Source organism: Lepus europaeus, chromosome 19 (assembly GCF_033115175.1).
Source record: "Lepus europaeus isolate LE1 chromosome 19, mLepTim1.pri, whole genome shotgun sequence".
Classification (NCBI taxonomy): domain Eukaryota; kingdom Metazoa; phylum Chordata; class Mammalia; order Lagomorpha; family Leporidae; genus Lepus; species Lepus europaeus.
In genome coordinates this window covers 56,000,314-56,021,906 of record NC_084845.1, presented here as the reverse complement: position 1 = coordinate 56,021,906, position 21,593 = coordinate 56,000,314, and the positions used below count along the sequence as shown (strand labels likewise).

General features: G+C 47.6%; 1 protein-coding gene across 1 annotated transcript in view; it reads right to left on the bottom strand.

Annotated features, from left to right (window-relative positions):
- Positions 1-16,908, bottom strand: part of WWP2 (WW domain containing E3 ubiquitin protein ligase 2) — a 150,774-nt gene extending 133,866 nt beyond the window's left edge. Inside the window, exon 1 of the mRNA XM_062176412.1 lies at positions 16,838-16,908. The gene's annotated coding sequence lies outside the window, so the exon portion shown is untranslated. The remainder of the gene's footprint in view (positions 1-16,837) is intronic.
- Between the last annotated feature and the right edge of the window lie 4,685 nt (positions 16,909-21,593).

Sequence of the window (21,593 nt, the reverse complement as noted above, 5' to 3'; positions counted from 1 at the left end):
GTATGCATGAGAAGTCTCGTCCACAAATTGGATGCCACCTGACCAGTTCCAGTAGAATGAAAGACCCAGAAAGAGGATCCCCCAGGATTCCACTCTCAGGCATTTGTCAAGGCAAACATTCTCAACATATGCAGAAAGGGCCAAGTTCAAGGAATGTTCATCACAGTAATGCCTATAACAGCAAAGGTCTGCCCACAAATGGAGAATGGTGATGTATGCATACTTCTAAAATGGAATGCCATAAAGTACATGAAATATGAGAAGTCAATCTGCACGTGCAAATCCCACACAACATAACTAAGAGAAAGAATAAAAAGTAAGCAGTGATGTCACTGTTATACACCTGAACCTACACAAAACTATTGTATATGCTGCTGCGGACACACAAGTATAGTCACAGTATAAAAGCATGGATGGGAAGCAGCCACACCAAGTTGGAACAGAAGTTTGTGCTGGGGAGCAAAGGAGAGGGCAGGACAATTGAAGAGAGGAGGGAGACCAAGGGAACTTTAACTATCTCAGCAACATTTTATCTTTAAAAAGAAAATTCTGAAGCAAATATGGCAAAATGTTCAAATTCATTAAGTCCAGATGGTGGTTTTTATGACTGTTATCTTAGTATCTGAACCATTTTATATGTTTGATCTGTTTCATAATTTAACAATTTTAAAGGGAAAAAAGATCGTATCTTGAGAAATGAAGGAAAGATTAATGATTATAAATTAAGCCTCGGGGTTTTTAGTAACAGGGGTTAAAGCACTAAAAGCTGGAGATTCATTATCTATAGACTTCAAAAATAAAGGAATATTTTAAAAATCTTTACATCTATTGGGATCTTTCTTTCCTGAGGCAACTCAACAAACGGTACCTTTCAAATGAGTTTGTTCTCCTGGGTGTTAGCTGGTGTTAGCCTTTGTTCCTAACACTCAGCGAATGCAACTCAAAACCCGACATGGCCTGTTAAATTGGAAAAAGCCCAAACCTTGTGATCCACACTTCATGGCCCCACAACAAAATCAATTGGATCAACGCTAAAGGAGGCTCAGAAGGAGCAAAGGCACCTGGGAAGCAGGAGACACAGAGACAAGGCCGCCATGGCTTCGTCCTGCTCGTGTCCTTCGCAATGACAGCCCCTCATTTGTTAACCGTAATCCGTGTTATACCTGGGGCTTGGTCTTCAGTCCCAGAGCCAATAAGCCGACAGCACCCTGACATTAAGAGGGAGGTATTCTGAATTATAAAGGCTTTCCCATCTAACCATAACCATGGGAGGGAAGGCAAATCCCAACAACTAACAGATCCAATCTGTTAGCTTTTGTCTCGGGCTCTCATCTTAGACACAGTTCCTGACATATGCAGTCTCAGGCCCAAATGCACACCAAACACTAGAGGAGGCTTACAGAGCCTCAGGTCAGTGTTGACGCCACACCTGTCTCAGCGACAGAGAAGGCTGGACATGCACTCAGGACATGTTCTCTTACCCTAACAGGAGTGCAAAGTATGTGCATCCAAATGACTACAAAAAAAATGAGTTAGCATAAGTCTGATGCATCCTGGGGGAGGAAGGAGGGAGAATGATGTCTAAAATATAACCAGAGGTCACAGATACACAGAAGATCTCATAACGGAAGGGAGTAATGGGTTTAATGAAAGCCAAAACTTCTCCCTTCACTAAGCCTGCTAGATGTACCCAAATCTCTCAGAAAAATAATACATTGTCTTCTGAACTTGTCTTCCATAAACACTGGCATGCATTTTCTAAAATAAAAGCTTCTATGAGGAATAGCTGGGGTCTCTTCTCCACCCAGCTCAGCCAAGCAGTTGGCTCTCTGTTATGGCAAGCAGGAGACTGAACTGTCAGTCTCCCAGAAGGCACAGCTGAGGGAAGGGAAGCGGTGCCACGCAGATCCAGAGAGTTAAGGCAAAGTAGACCTCAGAACTGAGAGGTCACTGTCCCCCACCCCTCAGCTCCCCCGACTTGGGTTCCTAGATAAGCCTAATGGTGCCTCACGTTTAAATGCAACAGTTTAAGGAGATCCAGAAATCAAAACAAACAATCTTTTTTTCCAGCAACTCACCAGCGGATCCTAAAATTCATTAGGGAATGCAAGGGATGCAGAATACCCAAAACAATCTTAAAGAAGAAGAATGAAATCGGAGGACTCCACTTTCTGATTTTAAAAGTTACTACAGGGGCTGGCACTGTGGCACTGCGGGTTAACGCCCTGGCCTGAAGCACTGGCATCCCATATGGGCGCCAGCTCGAGACCTGGCTGCTCCACTTCCAATCCAGCTCTCTGCTATGGCCTGGGAAAGCAGTGGAGGATGGCCCAAGTCCTTGGGCGCCTGCACCCGTGTGGGAGACCCAGAAGAAGCTCCTGGCTGCTGGCTCCAGATCGGCGCAGTTCCGAACTTTGCAGCCAGTTGAGGAGTGAACCATCGGATGGAAGACCTCTCTCTCTGTCTCTCCTCTCTCTGTGTAACTCTGACTTTCAAATAAATAAATAAAATTTTTTTTAAAAATGTTACTACAAAGCTGTAGTAATCAAAACAGCGCGGTATTGGCATATAGGCAGACACAGAGCTATGGACTAGAACCTACAGTCCAGAAACAAGCCCATACATTTATAGTCAAAAGATTTTAGTCAAGGATGCCAAAGATAATTCAGTGGGAAAAGATCAGTCTCATCAACAAATGATGCAGCAACATCTTACTTATCAGGCAAATGGATGAAGGTGGACCCTTACCTCACACCTTATACAAAAATCAATTCAAAATGTATAAAACAGGGGCCAGAACCATGGTGTACAGGTAAAGCCAGTGCCAGCATCCCATATGGGTGCTGGTTCGGGTCCTGGCTGCTCTACTTCTGATCCAGCTCCCTGCTATGGCCTGGGAAAGCAGTGGAAGATGGCCCAAGTCCTTGGGCCTTGTACTCACGTACAAAGGAGGCATGAAGCTCCTAGCTTTGGATAGGCCCAGCTCTGGCCATTACAGTCATTTGAGGAGTGAACCAGTAGATAAAAGACCTATCTCAGGGCCAGTGCTGTAGCACAGTAGGTTAATCCTCCGCCTGTGGCACCAGCCTCCAATAAGGGCGCCAGTTCTAGTCCCAGCTGCTCCTCTTCAGATCCAGCTCTCTTCTATGGCCTGGGAAAGCAGAAGATGGCCCAAGTCCTTGGGCCCCTTCACCCACGTGGGAGACCCGGAAGAAGCTCCTGGCTCCTGACTTTGAATTATCCCAGCTCCAGTCGCTGCAGCCCTTTGGGGAGTGCATCAGCACATAGAAGATCTTTCTCCTTGTCTCTCTGTCTCTCTCTCTCTCACTCTCTCAAATAAATAAAATCTTTTTTAAAAACTTAATTTAATTTTAAAAAGTTTCACTTTAAAAAAAAAAAAGAAAGAAAGAAAGAAGACCTCTCTCTCTCTGAATCTCCACCCCCTCCACCCCCACAACAGTAATTCGGCCTTTCAAATAAATAAATCTGAAAAAAAAAAGAGGTTTTAAAAAAATGCATCACTTAAGGTATGATTCCCTTAGATATGATTCCAAAGGTATGGATCAATAAAAAACCCAGTGGGGCCAGTGCTGTGGCACAGCGGGTTAACACCCTGGCCTGAAACGCCGGCATCCCACATAGGCACTGTTTCGAGACCTGGCTGCTCCTCTTCCGATCCTGCTCTCTGCTATGGCCTGGGAAAGCAGCAGAGGATGGCCCAAGTCCTTGGGCCCCTGTGCCCACGTGGGAAACTCGGAGAAAGCTCCTGGCACCTGGTTTCAGATCAGTGCAGCTTCAGCCATTGCGGCCATCTGGGGAGTAAACCATCAGATCGAAGACACCTCTCTCTCTCTCTCTCTGCCTCTCCTCTCTCTGTGTAACTCTGACTTTCAAATAAATAAATAAATCTTTTTAAAAAAGTGAAAAGAAGAAGAGAAAATATTTGCAAATCATGACAAAAGGAGCTGGTGTTTGGCAGTTAATGTAGCCATGTCTCACATTGGAGCACCCGTGTTTGAGTCCCAGCTCTGCTCCCAATTCCAGCATCCTGCTAACAAGCCCTGAGAGGAAGTAGGGATGGCCCAAGTACATGGGTCCCTGTCACACTCTTGGGAGACCTGACTTAAGATCCCAGTTCCCAGCTTCTGCCGGGCCCAGCCTCAGCTGTTGCATGCATTTGGGGAGTGAGCCAGTGGAGAGAAATCTCTGTATGCATGTATATGTGTGTGTGTCTGTCTCTCTGCTTTTCAAATAAATTTTTAAAGATTTATGTCTGGGGGAGCAGCGCTCTGGCGTAGCAGGTAAAGCTGCCACCTGAAGTGCCAGCATCCCATATGGGTGCCAGTTCGAGTCCCAGCTGCTCCACTTCTGATCCAGCTCTCTGCTATGGCCTGGGAAAGCAGTAGAGGATGGTCCAATGCTTGGGCCCCTGCACCCACGTGGGAGACCCGGAAGAAGCTCCTGGCTGCTGTCTCCTGGCTTCGGATCCACTCAGCTCTGGCCATTGTGGCCATTTGAGGAGTGAACCAGCAGATTGAAGACCTCCATCTCTCTGTCTCTCCCTCTCTCTGTAACTCTTTCAAATATATAAATCTTAAAAAAAAAAAAAAAAAAAAGAAAAGAAAGGGGGCCGGCGCCATGGCTCCCTTGGTTAATCCTCTGCCTGCAGCACTGGCATCCCATATGGGCACTGGGTTCTAGTCCCGGTTGCTACTCTTCCAGTCCAGCTCTCTGCTGTGGCCTGGGAGACCAGGAGGAAGCACCTGGCTCCTGGCTTCGGATCGGCACAGCGCCGGCTGTGGCAGCCATCTGGGGAGTGAACCAACTGAAGGAAGACCTTTCTCTCTGTCTCTGTCTCTGTCTCTCTGTCTCTCTCTCTCTTTCTGTCTATAACTCTACCTGTCAAATAAATTAAAAAAAAAAAAAAGACAATGTCCTGAACAGACATTTCTCCAAAGACGACATCCAAAAGACCAATAACCCTATGAGAAGATGATCTGGACTTCATTAGTCAGCAGGGAAATGCAAATCATGAGGAACCACTTCTCATGCACCAGATTGGACAAAACCAAAAGACAAACAACGAGAAGTGTTGGCAAGAAGGCAGAGAAAGTGAAATCCTAATACATTACTAGCAAGAAAGGAAAATGGTGAGCAGTGTCAAAAAATAGTTGGCATTTCCTCAAAAAGCTGAACTTGGAGTCACCATAAGACCCATAAGACCCAGCATATCTGTAAATTTTATGAATATGTAGAATTTATATATAAAATATAAATATGTATCTCTGAAAGAACTGAAAACTTGTATCCACCAAAAAACCTTGCACAGCATGCTCACAGCAGGATTATTCATAATAGCCCAAAACAGGAAACGATACAATTGTTCATCCACTGATAAATGGCTAAATAAAAGTGAAATATCCATACCACAGACTATTTTTTAAAGATTTATTTATTTATTTGAAAGGCACAGTTACAGAGAGGCAAAGGCGGGGGGTGGGGAGGGTCTTCCATCCGCGAGTTCACTCCCCAAATGGCCACAACGGCCAGAGCTCAGCCGATCAGAAACCAGGAGCCAGGAGTTTCTTCCGGGTCTCCCACGCAGATGCAGGGGCCCAAGGGCTTGGGCTATCCTCTGTGGCTTTCCCAGGCCATAGCAGAGAGCTGGACTGGAAGATGAGCAGCTGGGTCTCAAACCAGCGCCCATATGGGATGCCAGCACTGCAGGCTGTGGCTTTACCCAATACACCACAGCACCGACCCCACCACAGACTACTATTCAGCCATAAAATGAGATGAAGTACCAATTCGTGTTATAACATGGATGAAACTTAGAAACATTATGCTAAGTGAAAAACCGGAAAAAAACCTAATTTATTGTATAATTCCATGTATATGAACTACCTACAGTAAGGAAATAAAACAGAAAGAAGATGCAAAACTTTTGATGCTGTTTTTCCTCTCAAAGGTTCCTGTGTTGGGAGCTTGATCCCCAGGGTGGCGACACTGGCAGACGGCGTCAAAACTTTAAGGAGGGCGGGCCTAGTGCGAGGTCCTGATGTCAACTGCAGTGGTGTCCCCAAAACGGATCAAGGTAATTTTCTCAGGGGCACCGGGATGAGGTCTTGTAAGAGGACTGCGACAGAACCCCAACACTGGGCCCCCTGCTGCACTGCGGGCTTCCTGCTCGGTGAGCTGATCGCTTTGCTCCCACGCTCGCTCCCACCACTGCCATCCACCATGAAGTGATGCAGCCAAGAGGTCCTCACCGCAGCTGAGGCTGTGCCAGCACCACGTCCCTGAACCTCAAAACAGTGAGTTACAAAAAAAAAAAAATCTCTTTTCCTTCCTAAGTAGCCTGCCTCTGGGATTTTGCTAAAACAATGAGAATTTGCTAAAACAATGAATGACACAGAATGATGAGTATCTGCAGTCGCCACAGGGCAAGAGGGTTGGGGTGAGGGGAGTAATAGTTAATGGGCCCCAGTTTCCTGATGAGGTGATAAAAATCTTCTGCGAGGCGGGTATATCTGGCGGCGGGTATATCTGGCGCAGCAGGTAAGATCCAGCTGGGAATGCTCGCATCTCATATCACAGTGCCTGGGTTTGAATCCTGCCTCTACTTCTGGTTCCAGTTTTTTACTTTTTATTTATTTTTTTAAAGATTCATTTATTTATTTGAAAGTCAGAGTTACACAGAGAGAGGAGAGGGAGAGAGAGAGATCTTCCATCCGCTGGTTCACTCCCCAACTGGCCACAATGGCCAGAGCTGCGCCCATCAAGAGCCAGGAGCTTCTTCCAGGTCTCCCACGCGGGTGCAGGGGCCCAAGGACTTGGGCCATCCTCTACTGCTTTCCCAGGCCATAGCAGAGAGCTGGATCAGAAGAGGAGCAGCCAGGACTAGAACCGGCACCCATATGGGATGCCGGCACTTCAGGCCAGGGCATTAACCCGCTGTGCCACAGCACAATCCCTGGTTCCAGATTTTTACTAATACGTATCCTGGGAGGCAGCAGGCGATGACTCCAGTAGCTGGATCCCTGCCACCCACACAGGGAGACCTGCATGGAGTCCCTGGGTCCTGACCTCCGCCTGCCCACCCCAGCTACTGTGAGCATTTGGGGAGTGAACGTGTGCGCAAGAGATCTCACAATCTGCATCTCTTTGTCTGTCACTCAGCCTTTCAAGTACATGAAAATCAAGAGAAAAGTAAATACTTTTCTAAAATAAAAGTGTTCTGCAATTAGTTTTTATGGTTACACAACTATGAAAACACTAAAAACCACTGAATTGCACACTTTAAAAGGACGATTTATAAACTCAGTTTTTGAGAGTTAAATAAAACAGAAGTCAAAGAAAAAACCCAAAACAACAAGTCAGAGCAATAAAAGAAAGTATTTTACCCATGGAACAAGAACAGAATGCCTTTTTTTTAATGAAAAGAAATATTCACAGAATAAAAATGTGGTCCTGGAAAGAGCAGCTCTGACAGCAAAAACAAAGTTGACAAATAAAGTGAAGGTGTGTACTCCACAGCAGAACTAACAGATAAAGAAGGTGGCAGGTAGGAGGGAAAAGTCTTTCTGAAATGGTGTATTAGCTTAAAACATCCAGCGCGTGAACTTGACAAAAGAGAGAAACAAATCAAGATACATGAACATAAGTTTTTCCACAAAAAAGACCTAACCATGTGCCCAAAGAAGGAACGCAGGGGCTGGCACTGTGGTGAAGTGGGTAAAGCCACCGGTGCTGCCAGCATCCCATATGGGCACCAGTTCGAGTCCAGCTCTTTGCTAATGCGTCTGGGAAAGTAGTGGAGGATAGCCCATATTGGGCCCCTGCACCCACGCAGGAGATCAGAAGAAGCTCCTGGCTCCCGGCTTCAGATCAGCCCAGCTCCAGCCATTGCAGCCATTTGGGGAATGAACCAGCAGTCAGTCAGTCAGTCTCTCTCTCTCTCTCTCTCTCTCTCTCTCTCTCTCTCTCTGTAACTTTGCCTTTCAAATAAATAAAAGTTTTTTTAAAATAAAAATAAATAAAAAGGAGGAATACAAACCAATCCTATTAAGATATAATGCAACAAAATTCCAGAACATTAATATAAATGATGTATGTGGCCCCAGTCACATTTGCAAAGCACGGGAATCAGAATGGCATGAGACATTATCAACATTATCACTGAGTGCTAGAGGACAAGGCAACACTTTCAAATTCTGAGCTAAAATTATTTCCAATCTAGAACCATACAACCAAGACCATCAGCTAAGGACAACAGGAAATCAGTGGTATTTTCAGAGGTGCAAAGTATCAAACAAGTAACTTCCAAAACTGGCTTTTTCAGAAAGCTACTGAAAAAAGGATGTCATGAAGAGTAAGTTAAGACAACAGAGGATAATGGCTATTCACAAGGGAGGAGCAAAAAGAATTCCCAGAGTAATGATACAGAGAAATCACAAGACATGACTACAGCAGACCTGGAGAGTAACCAGTCAGGCACAAGCTGGTTTCTAAGAAAGCAAATGGTCATACACAGGAGTATGAATTGTTAAATTAACAACAGGAGTCACTGTGCACTAACTTCCCATGCAGGACCTCTATCCTCAAAGAATTGTATTATGAGAGGGGCTGGCGCTGTGGCGTAGCAGGTAAAGCTGCCACCTGCAGCACCGGCATCCCATATGGGCGCTTGTTCGAGTCCTGGCTGCTCCTCTTCCAGTCCAGCTCTCTGTTATGGCCTGGGAAAGCAGAAGATGGTCCAAGTGCTTGGGCCCCTGCACCCACATGGGAGACGCGGAGGAAGCTCCTGGCTCCAGGCTTCAGTCTGGCCCAGCCCTAGTCATTGGAGCCACCTAAAGAGTGATTCAACAGATCTCTCTCTCTCCGTCCCTCCATCCCTCTCTGTGACTCTTTCAAATAAAATAAATCTTTTTTAAAAAAATTTTTAAAGGAAAGTAAATGGGAGCTGGTGTTGTGGCACAGCAGGATAAAGCCGCAGCCTGCAGTGCCGGAATGCCATATGGGCGCAGGTTTGAGTCCCAGCTGCCCCACTTCCGATCCAGCTCCCTGCTAAGGTGCCTGGAAAAGCAGCAGAAGATGGCCCAAGTGCTTGTGCTCCGGCACCCACGTGGGGACCTGAAAGGAGCTCCTGGCTCAAGACTTCGGTTTGGTCCAGCTTGGGTTACTGCAGCCATTTGGGGAGTGAACTAGCCAATGGAAGATATCTCTCTCTCTCTCCTTCTCTTTCTGTAACTCTATCTTTCAAATAGATAAATAAAATCTTAATAAGAAAAAAAAAAAAGGAGAGTGAATGGAGGAAACCGGTTATAAGATGCATGTCACCGCACTGGAAGAAGTAGTTCAGCTTTATCAGAATGCTCGAGGGAAACGCCTGACTCCTGGAAAAGCAAGCTGCAGAAAGGAAACCTGATCCTAGAGTGCTATGAGGCTCAACTGTGAACGGCGTTTGTAATCATAAGCATGTACACAAGTGTTTAACTTCTATGACATCAACACATTTTTTAAGATTTGCTTAAAAGGCAGAGTATCAAAGAGAGCGGGAGAGAGAGAGAGAAAGAGAAAATCCTCCATCTGCTGGTTTACTTCTCAAATGGCTGCAATAGCCAGGCTGGGTCAGGCTGAAGCCAGGAGCCAGGAACTCCATATCCAGGTCTCCCGCATGGGTGGCAGGGGCCCAAGCCCTTAGACCATCAGGAGATAAGGGCAGCCAAGACTCCAATCAGCACTCCAATATGGGATGTTGTCATCACAAGCAGCAGCTCAATGTGCTGCACACCAATACCAGCTCCAGCAGATACACAATTTAGCAAAAAATGGTGGTGTGGGGAGCAAGTATTTAGCCTAGCAGCTGAGACACCCACATCCTACATCATGGTGCCTGAGTTCAGTTCCCTCTCCCTGACTCCTTGACTACACGATCCTGTTCATGTAGACCCTAGGAAGCAGCAATGATGGTTCAGTAGGGTTCCTGCCTCCAATGTGCGAGACCTGGAATGAGTACCTAGCTCCAGCTTCAAACCCAGTCTGGGCCTCTCCCAGCCCCAGATGTTGCCGACATTTAGAGAGTAAACCAGCAGATGGGGAATTCTAGCAGTGTCAATTATTTTTTTAACTTTTAAATTATGATGTGGCTGTATCAGAAATCAGAAATATGCATCAGCAGAGACTATCCAGAAAAAGAGAGTTATGTTGTCTTCTTTCATGGTGCAATGATCACAGATAAAACTGGCAAACTAAGAATTAACAGTAGAGGGGGCAGCATTGTGGCATAGCAGGTAAAGCTGCCACCTGCAGTGCCGGCATCCCATATGGGACCTGGCTTGAGTCCAGGCTGCTCCACTTCCAGTCCAGCTCTCTGCTATGGCCTGGGAAAGCAGTAGAAGATGGCTCAAGTCCTTGAGCCTTTGCACCAACGTGGAAGACCCGGAAGAAGCTCCTGGCTCCTGCCTTCAGATTGGCACAGATCCTGTGGCCAACTGGGGAGTGAACCAGGAGATGGAAGACCTCTGTCTCTCTCTGCCTCTCCTTCTCTCTCTGTGTAACTCTGACTTTCAAATAAATAAATAAATCTTTAAAAAAAAAATTAACAGAAAATGGATGTCATTTTCTAATAAAGAAGTAACAGAAGACTGTTTAAAAAGTTAAGTCATTGCCACTACGGAACAAAAATCAAGAATAAAAAGGGAAAAAGCAAGCAATGCTATTGTCTTACAATGTTACTTTTTTTTTTTTTTTAAGAATTATCTTATTTATTTGAAAGGCAGAGTATAGAGAGAGAGGGAGAGACAGACACAGAGGTATTCCAGCTGCTGGTTCACTACCCAAATGGCTGCAACAGACACATCTGGGCCAGTCTGAAACCAGGAGCTTCTTCCGGGTCTCCCACACGGGCGCAGGGGACCAAGCACCTGGACCCTCTTCTGATGCACTCCCAGGTGCAATAGCATGGAAATGGATCGGAAGGGGAGCAGCCAGGACTGGAATCAGCACCCATATGAAACGCTGGCACTGCAGGCAGTGGTCAAATCCACTCTTGCACAATGCCAGCCCCATTACTTGATTTTTTTTTTTTTTACTACCAACACGCATTATTTGGGGAATACATAAAATTCGCCTTCAAAAAAGACAAGACAGGCATTTGGCACAGCAGTTAAGCTGGTGCTTGGAGCACCCACATCCCGTATCATAGTGCATGGGTTTGAGCACCAGCTCTGCTCTCAACTCCAGCTTCCTGCTTATGCGCACCCTGGGAAACAGCAGACGATGATTCAAGTTTCGGGGTCATTGTCATCAACATGGGAGACCAAGACTGAATTCCAAGTTCCTGGCTTCACCCTGGCCCAGCCTTGGCTGTTGCGGACACTTGGGGAATGAACCAGTTGAAGGAAGGTCTCCATCTAATTCACACTTACACTCTCTCTCTCTCTGCTTTTCAAATATAAATATACATATATTATATTAGCTATAAGCTACACTGCTTATCCCTGATACTAAAATTCTAGGCTCCGGGATTAAAGGTACCTCAGTCTCCAAAATTCTTTACCCAGCCTTGAATCAAGAAACCAGCAAACGGGCCGGCGCCGTGGCTCAACAGGCTAATCCTCTGCCTAGCGGCGCCGGCACACCAAGTTCTAGTCCCAGTTGTCCCTCTTCCAGGCCAGCTCTCTGCTGTGGCCCGGGAGTGCAGTGGAGGACGGCCCAAGTGCTTGGGCCCTGCACCCCATGGGAGACCAGGAGAAGCACCTGGCTCCTGCCTTGGGATCAGCGCAGTGCGCAAGCCGCAGTGCGCCGGCCGCAGCGGTCATTGGAGGGTGAACCAATGGCAAAAGGAAGACCTTTCTCTCTCTCTCTCTCTCAGTGTCCACTCTGCCTGTCAAAAATAATTTAAAAAAAGAAACCAGCAAACACTGATCTGGAGATAAAAAGACCTGTGCAGAACAATGAATCAGGGAAGAACAAAAGCTACCTCTCACCATCAAGATTTTATTCTTGATTAACCAGCTGTAGAAACAGCAGAGCTTCTTTCTAAGTACAGATCAGCCCTGCATCCGCTGTCATGGTTTTTCACTTGTTTCCAACACTAGGGTTTCTCTCTTGGCCTCTTTCCTCTGTCCAGCATTGAGTTACCCTCCATTCTCCAAAAGCCCATACTGAAAAACAATCACACACAATTGAACTCTGCCAAATGACATCTGTACAAAAATCAAGCTCATAAAAAAAAAGAGAGGGAGGGACACTGGAGGCACAGTGGAATCATAGGTTAGTAATAAAATAAAATAGAAAGCAGATCTCAAGATAAAACAAAGTAAAAGGCGTGGGCGAGTCAAGGAGTAGGACTGGGCTGAAGTCAGGACTCCCATGTCTTGATCCTTGGTTTCTTCTAGAAGCAATTACAGCACTAGACTGCAATCACTGAGTGTTTATTTCTAAACTGGGGATGGGGAGGCAGGAGCAGAGGACTACACCTTCTAAACGACGACCTGGAATTGGAAGCAAACAGCATCTTCCCTTTTGTTCCCACCTCCCAGAAATGCCAGAGTCCACAAGGGCCCTGACTAAAAAACGGCCCAAGAGCAGCTCACAGGGTAGACTCCAGTGGGGGTTTCTGTTCCTGTCTCCACTCCCCCATCTTAGGATGGAAGCACCAGGTCCAACGCCCAGCTCCTCCCTTTCCTCACCACGTGACCTCGTGTGGGTCCCTTCACCTCAGTGGGGGCACTTACTTCCAATCTTTAAAGTGGTGGGACCCACGGCAAGCAGGTGCTAGATACATGTTTGACTATTTAAACACTACAAATCCATTATCCATCCTTCCTGTCTCTTTCCCACCCTTCCTGGAGGTCTCTAAATTGGTTGCCAACCCAGAAAGCCAGGCTGATTCCAGAAACTGGCACTCAGATTGATTTCAGCAGCACTACAAAGATGCACAGTTGGAAGAGCGGCCTCCTTCAGAAAAACAAGCCCATTAGCCTGTGGTTTTCAAAAGGGTCTGTAAATGATGAGTGAAAAAGAAGAGAACACCAGGCTCCCCGAGATACACTACAGTTTCGCTGTACTTAAAACACCTACTTTATAATACTACAAACTGAGATTTATCTCAAGAGTTAATGTCTAGCAAGAAGCACTCTTCTTGAATATGTATCCACACTATTCCCTGTGTGACCTCGGCAGTCTCTTCACTCTAAATATAATAGCTCCGACAGATCTATTTCCAGCCCAAGCCTGTCTCCAGACTTCTGTATCCACTGCCCATGGTACCCTTACCTGGATATCTGCTGGGCATTTTACAGTCAATGCACACAAAACAGAGCCCCATCCCTGCTCCCAGTCTTCCTCATCTGAGTTAATGACAACTCCTTTCTTGCAGGTGCTCGGGCCAGAGACCTTGGCATCACCCAGGACTCTGCTCATCCTCCCATCGGATTCAACTCATCCACAAAGCCTATTGACTGTACTGCAAAAAGGCCCCAGGAAGCACCCTTCACCTGGGGTGTGCCACTGGCCTCCTGACTGACCTCCCTGCTCCCACACAAGGACCCTCCACTCCTCCACAGAGCAACCAGGGTGAGTCTACTAAAAGGAAGGTGGATCATGTCCACTCTACTGCTCAGAACTAGCCAGTGGCTGCAACCCACCCTGGCAAGAAACCAACATCCTTACATCGGCCTGCAAGGCCCTCCAAGGCTCAGACCTCTCTCTTCCCACACCCAACACTGCTCTGCTCACATCCTCTCCACTCCCCTCCAGCCATATGGGCATCCTCACTGCTGCCATCACCTACCAGGTGCCCTCCTGCAGGGCTGTTCTACTTGCTCTTCCCTCTGTTGGCACTACTATTCCTTCATTCAGTCACATGGCCCCTTCTCCCACCTCCCTGACATCTTTACTTAACCTTGACCTCCTAAGGGGATTTTTTCTAAAAACCTTAGACTTAAAACTGCCTCCCTGGGATACATGTTGGGCCTAGCAGTTGGGTCCCCACTTCGGACACCAGGGACCCATACAGGAGTGCCTGGTGCACGTCCTGGTTCCCTGCTTCTGATCCAGTTTCTTGTTAATGCACTAGGAGGCAACAGATGATGTCAAGTAGTTGACATGGAAGACCCAGGTTGAGCTCTGGGCTGCTGGCTTTGGCCTGACCCAGCCCTGGCTGTTGCAGGCATCTTAGAAGTGAACAAGTGGATGGGAGCTCTCTCTTTCAAATAAATGTTTTTAAAAGTTAACTGCAACTCTACCCAACACTCCACATTCTTCTTCTCTGCCATATTACAACACATATTTTGCTTAGCTGGCTTCTTTATTGTACCTTTCCCCAATAAGATTTAAGATCCACAAAGGTGGAAGACTTTGCCTTTCTTGTATACTGCTATAATCCTGATATGTATTATAGCTCTGTCCAAAAGAAATACAATGGGAGCCATACATGATTTTTTTTAACTTTCTAGGAAACACATTTTAAAAACTGAGATGAAATTAATTATATTTAACTCAATAAATCAAAAATATAATTTGATGACTTCTGTTTGCTCATTTACTATGTTATAAAAAATGCCCATGAGACATTTTACTTTTTTCCTATGCTAAGTCTTCCAGTCTGGTGTGGACTTAATGCTTACAGCATTATCTCCAGGGCTTGCCAGCACCATGAGGCTACTTGCAACTCTAGAAACTTCCTGGCATGGAACAGGTCCTTGCAATACCGGTGGGAGGAGCACTGTCCTGGGAAGAGGTAGCCATGGCAATGCTGTGGCTGAATGTGTCCCCCAAAGGTCCTGTGTCAGAAGCTTAACCCCCAATGCAGGTGATGAGAGGGAGATCCTTTAAAAGGTGGTCAGGTTATGGGGGCCGTGCCTTCACGGGTAGATTAATGTCATTACTGCAAGAACAGGTTTGTTGGAAAAGCAGTTCAGTGCTTGTGTTTCTCTCTCTCATGATCCAAATAAACTTCTCTCACTTATAAACGACCCAGTCCACAGTATAGTTGGAGCAGCACCACACAGACTAAGACACTGCAGTAGCGAGTTTTCTAGTCCTCAGTTACACTGCACATGGACAGTTTTTTCTCTAACTCGTAGTATTTTTTCTTTAAAGCATCATATTTTCGTACTTTAAAAACCTTTTTCAATGAAACTTTCTATCGCTTCTATAAACAGAAAAGGATGGGTCTGGAAACAGAAGGTGTGGGCCTGAGTGGCTGCTGCGTCATTTACGAGCTCTGGACTCCACGGCAAGGGCTTCAGCAAGCCTCAGCGGAACAGGGACAGCCTCAGCCTTCAGAAGATCTCGGAAAGGACTAAATGAGACGTGGGCGTACGCTCTTGGTAAAGGAGAAAGTACTCATTAAGCGATGAGAAGCCAATCCAAGCCTTTCTTTTATGCCTATCATGTTCACATAGACCAGCAGCACAGAAAACAGCAAGCTTGCCTACTAGAGACCCAAGACTTGGGTTCAAATCCCTTGCCCAACACCTAACAGCTGTATGACCTTAGAAATTCATTTATTACCAAACACTGACCAAGTGCCCACACCATGCCAGGCACTTGGCTAGTGGTCAAAGAAGCCAAATAAAACATGGGATCTGCCCTTGAAGATTCTTACGTCCAGCAGAAGAGAGACCAGTAAACAAGAAAGAACATTGGTTTTAAAAGTCAAGACAACTCCTGTAAGTCTGTCTGTTTCTCATGACATGGGAAAAAGACCTTTCCCCCTCTAACTGACAGGGCTGCTGCAAAAATTAACTTCTAAATGCTCATCAAACACTTCAAAAACCTGAAGTCCTCATACATTAGTAAAGTCCTTTTGTTCCCTGACTGGTAACCCTGAATGACTCTGGCTCTTGTGTGTGCACGCATGAGACTCACTTCTGCAAAAAAATTAGTGAACATTTACAGAAAGAGGAAGATGAACAGCTGTGACATGGGTATTTAATCTCAACATCAGGTGCCAGGTCATAGTTCTAAGGAACAGGACACAGACTTCTACCTAGCTACAGCTGGTCAAGATAAGCAGTCACGTGGGAAGGGAAGCTGAATAATTTAAACCACAGCCAGACCCAAAGTCGTCAGCACACAGGTACACGGTCCTCTGTCCGGTGTTCCGGCCGAGGCAGTGCTGGGCTAGGTCATGGTCAAGAGCGTAGGCTGCAGCCACAGCAGAGCGCCCACGCTTTCTGTCTTCAGCCTCGAAGACGACTTGATCAGGGAGGGAAAAGTCCCCAAGAAAGGCGATCCTGAAGGGTTAGGTTCCCAAGAAGTGGAAACCCTGCGCCCGCGGGACTAAGTGGGTGTGACGAGAGCAAGACGACCAAGATGCTGTGATCCCTCCTGAAGTTTAAAGACGGACTGAGCCCGAAATCCAAGTCTCGGGTAAACATCGCTGCCAACGCCGCAGCGGGGAAGACGCCCTCAGGTGGGGCTCAGGCGGCCTCTCCCCCCCGGGCTGCTCCCCTGCCCGGCCCGCCCCACGGCCATCTCGGGCACCCCCTTCCAGCTCCGTCCCAACTCGCCCTTCCCTGGCTCCCTCCACAAAGCTCGCGCCTGTCCATGCCGCGCCGCTCCCGGAAGCCCCGGCTCCCGGCCGGCCACCTCGGGGCGGCCCCACGCGGGCCGCGTCGCGCCCACCCCGCTCGGGCGGGAGCCGGGACACCCCTCCTCGGAGGCCGGAACCGCCGCGCCAGGCCCCTCCCACAGGAAGCCGCCGCCCCCCGGCGCCCGACCCGCGCCGCCCCCGGCCCACCCCGCGCCGCCCGCCGCCCCCGGCCCGCGCCGCGCCCCACCCCGCCCGCCCGCCCGCCGCGCCCCCCGCGCCCGCGCTCGCTACCTGCCCCGGCCCCAGAAGCGGCGCCCAACTCCTCTCCCACTTCCGCCTTCCACCGCCCGCACTCGGGCCGGGTCACGTGGCCGCGCGCGGTCACCTGACCCGGAAGAGGCTGGCCGGGCGCTCAGGTGCCGGCAACCTAGGCCTGGCGGGCGAGCGTTTGGCCTGGACGAGGCCCGGGTCCCGTGTCCGCGTGTTTAAGGCGAAACTTTTGCCGCCCATTGATTTGTTTCCCAGCAGTTGTATAAACTGAGGGCCCGCCGGGTGCCACGTGCTGGCTTTATCTGCCCAGCAGCGCTAGGGAGGCGCGGGCTATGATTTAGACCCATTTTGCAGGTGCGAGGAGATCCATTTTCAATTGAGTCAAATCACGAGTATTTGAGCTCCTTAGTGGGGTTGCCCAATAAAGTTATTAAAGTGACATCTCAGATAAATTTCAGTTTCGGGTAAACAACCGTGTCTGTCCAATATCCTACATGGGACATATTTATACTAAGATTATCTGAAAATCAAATTGGATTGCGTCGTTTGTATTTGTGTTTGATAGTCCTGGTGGCTCATTGCCTGCTATGTGCCAGGCGCGGTTCTAGACTGTAGAAGCAAAAGACCTGGGACATGAAGTAGAAAAGCTTTGAAGCCCCTGCCTGGGTGCATAAAATGCCCCCTACCACGCCCAACCAACCCCTGTTCCCTTCATCTGCAGAGTGCGCACAACTTAGCAAGAACATTTTATGTCAACATCCCTTACTAACGGCGCAGGGCCTCAGCTTTGACAAGTTGGATGAAGACTGTTTTTCACTTTTAATTACCATTGGTTAAAATTAATACTAGCAATCTAATTACCCTGTTTTTGGGGGGCCTTAGCATTTGGATGGATCCAATCATGCACACAGATGAAATTGGTTGAACTCAATCTCTCACCTTTCAATAACGTACAGTTGTCTCTTAATTCGTTAAACCTGTATTAAACCCTGCCGCAAAACTTAACGCTTCTCCGATTTCATTGTGGGGCGTTTTCCCAATTCTGCTTTACAGGAGTGAGGAAAGGCTTCCTTGTGGGGGTGGGCTTTCCGTAAATGTTCACCAACGAGCAAGAGGACTAAGTAAAAAGCATGCGGGGTGCATGAAGCAGTGAAAGCTAGAAATATAGGTGGTCACCTGCATGGTCCCCCTCCCCACAGCCCCTTCTTATTTCTCTTCTCTCACCTCCACTCTGCCCTTTGGCCACTCTGGCCTCAGGACCTTTGGACTTGCCTCTCCCAGTGCCTGAAAAGCCCTTTCCCCATATAGTGAGACAGTAACCATCACTTCCCACCCTCTCTCTCTCTCTCTCTCTCTCTCTCAGATGTTTGCTTAGCTGTTGCACAGCAAAGCCTTTCATGATCACCCTGTTTAGAATACAACTCATCTCTGCTATGGCCCAGGAGTGCAGTGGAGGATGGCCCAAGTCCTTGGGCCCTGCACCCGCATGGGAGACCAGGAGAAGCACCTGGCTCCTGCCTTCGGATCAGCGCTGTGAGCTGCACGCCGGCTGCAGCGGCCATTGGGGGGTGAACCAACGGAAAAGGAAGATCTTTCTCTCTCTCTCTCACTGTCCGCTCTGCCTGTCAAAAAAAAAAAAAAAATACAACTCCTCTCTTCCTTCTCCTCCCACCAGCCCACTTCTCGCTTTCTTGTTTTTCCACATGTCCTCAAGACTTAGCACTGTGTGACTTCTGTAAGAACAGAAAACCTTACAAATCTGTGTTTCTCATGATAAGAATTACTAAGATGGGAGCTTTGTCTCAGCTTCCAGACCGGTGCATTGTCCCCAGGGGACTTCTTTAATTTGTTGAATAGATATGTTTCACCAACATTTATTGCGCAACACACTGCTGACGGTCCTATGGTATAGAAAACTTTTTTTTTAAGACACAAAAAAATCTGAAATATGTCATCATAAATGTGCTGTGCCCCCTAAAAGTTAAAAAAAATAAATTGAAAGGCTCACTTATGGGAAAATGCCCTAAAAAACTGTCCTTGACCTCCAACCTACTCAAAGAAGTGAGACAGAAAACTGACTTTATTCCAAGGCACACATAATAACTGCTCATTAAATGGAAAAACTGGAGATTTCTTAAATGTGGTGAGGAAGAAGAATTCACATTTGTCCTTAGGAGCAAATCTGACTTGGATCATCAGAGGAGGGTGCAACTGAATTGTTGGTTGGAGACCAAGGAAGCAGCCATTGCCTGCAGAACTTGCAGGCAGAAGCAAATACAGGCAAAAACAGAAAAACAAAGTCTGGGAGACTCTCGGGAAAGTTCAGAGGAATTTTTGGGATACTACCTGATTTCTAATAGTGTTTTTTCTACATTATTTCTTTTTCTCTAGCCCACTATTTTTTTAAGAGAATTTTCCATCTTAAGAAAATGTCTATCATTTTTTATAAAGATTTATTTTATTTGAAGAGTTACAGAGAGAAGTAGAGACAGAGAGAGGGAGAAAGGTCTTCCATCCACTGCTTCACTCCCCAGATGGCCACAATGGCTAGAGCTGAGCTGAGCTGAAGCCAGGAGCTTCTTCTGGGTCTCCCATGTGGGTGCAGGGGCCAAAGGACTTGGGCTATCCTCTGCTGTTTTCCCAAGCACATTAGCAGGGAGCTAGATCAGAAGAGGAGCAGCAGGGACTCAAACCAGTACCCATATGAGATGCCGGTATTGCAAGCCTGGGCTTTAACCTGCTACGCCACAGCGCCGGCCCCTAGCCTGTTATTAAGAAGCATTGACTTTCATGGCCTCCACATTTCCCGGCCCTGAACATGAACTCAGATCGACACTGAGACACAGGGGAAAACTTTCCCTTTAATAAAGGGCCTCACACACAAAAGCTGCCATTACTGCCAAATGACTTGAGTCCTTTTACATGTTTGAAGGTGTTCATTTGTTAATGTAAACTTTTTTTAAAAGATTTATTTATTTGAAAGGCAGAAATACAGAGAGGCAGAGAAGGAGAGAGGTCCTCCATCTACTGGTTCACTCCCCAGATGGCCACAATAGTCAGAGCTGTGCCAATCCGAATCCAGGAGCCAGGAGCTTCTTCCTGGTCTCCTACTTGGTGCAGGGACCCAGGGGCATGGGCCATCCTCTACTGCTTTTCCAGGCCATTAGCAGGGAGCTGGATTGGAAGTGGAGCAGCTGGGTCTTGAACCAGCACCCACATGAGATGCCAGCATTGTAGGTGGCGGCTTTACTCACTACTCCATGGCGCTGGCCCCAATGTAAACTTTTAAATGACCACAACTTTTGTAATGGTGTTTTGCAATTTCTTTGCCTCTCTGAAAAAACACAAGCTTAGGGTGGGCATTTAAACTCCTACATTCCACAGGAGTCCTGGGTCCTCGGCTTCCCATCCAGCTCCCTGCTCATGTGCTCCCTGGGAGGCAGCAGATGGACTCAAGTACTGGGTCCCTGCCACCCATGTGAGAGACCTGGGTGGGTGGAATTATTTCTTCCTCTTCTTCGTCTTTTTCTTCTTTTATTTATTTTTTAAAGCTTTACTTGTTTATTTGAAAGGCAGAGCAACAGAGAAAGGGAGCGGGGAGAGAGAGGGAGGTTATCCATCTGCTGATTCAATCCACAAATGGCTGCAGCAAGCCAGGAGCTCCATCCAGGTCTTCCACGTGGGTGCAGGGACTCAAGTGCCTGAGCCATCTTCCACTGCTTTTCCAGATGCATTAGCAGGAAGCTGGATCAGAAGTGGAGCAGCTGGGACTCAAACCAGCACTCCAATATGGAATGCCAGTGTCTGAAACCACAGCTTAACGTGCTGTATGTACTACAGTGGTTGCCTAACTCCAGCCCTTGTATGGAGTTCATGGCTCCTGGCTCCTGGCTTTGGCCTATCCACGCTCAGCCCTGGCTACTGTAGACATTTGAAGAATGAGCCAATGGATCAAAGATCTTTATCTGCCTCTCTCTCTCTCTCTCTCTTTCTCTCTCTCTTTCTCTCTCTCTCTCCCTCCCTCTCCCTTTCAAATAAAATGAAAACAAATGTTTTAAAAACCAGCCTCTGGGCCAGCGCCGTGGCTCACTAGGCTAATCCTCCGCCTTGCGGCGCCGGCACACCAGGTTCTAGTCCCGGTCGGGGAGCCAGATCCTGTCCCGGTTGCCCCTCTTCCAGGCCAGCTCTCTGCTATGGCCCGGGAAGGCAGTGGAGGATGGCCCAAGTTCTTGGGCCCTGCACCCCATGGGAGACCAGGAGAAGCACCTGGCTCCTGCCATCGGATCAGCGCGGTGCGCCGGTCGCAGCGTGCCAGCCGCGGTGGCCATTGGAGGGTGAACCAACGGCAATGGAAGACCTTTCTCTCTGTCTCTGACTGTCCACTCTGCCTGTCAAAAAATTAAAAAAATTTAAAAAATTTAAAAAAAAAACAAAACCAGCCTCTGCCTTTCAAATAAATAAAATAAATCTTTAAAAAGCAAACAAACAAAAAGGAGCTGAAAAGATTGTCGTAGGTGCTCAGCTCACCCCTGAGAGAAGTCCCCAGAGGGCTCCTCACTGGCTCAACCCTAGAGTCCTAAACACTCTGTAAACGTTCACACATCAATACCTTTGCCCTGGTGAGCCCCCAGGACTGACCCCAGATCCATCAATGCCAAAGGTGCCCCAGACACTACACACAGCCTCACTGCCTCAGTGGGGACTCTTCTAAGGCTGGGGGTGGGGGGACTCTAAGGCTGTACAGAGACACACAGAAAAAGGAGTGAAAATGCTACCC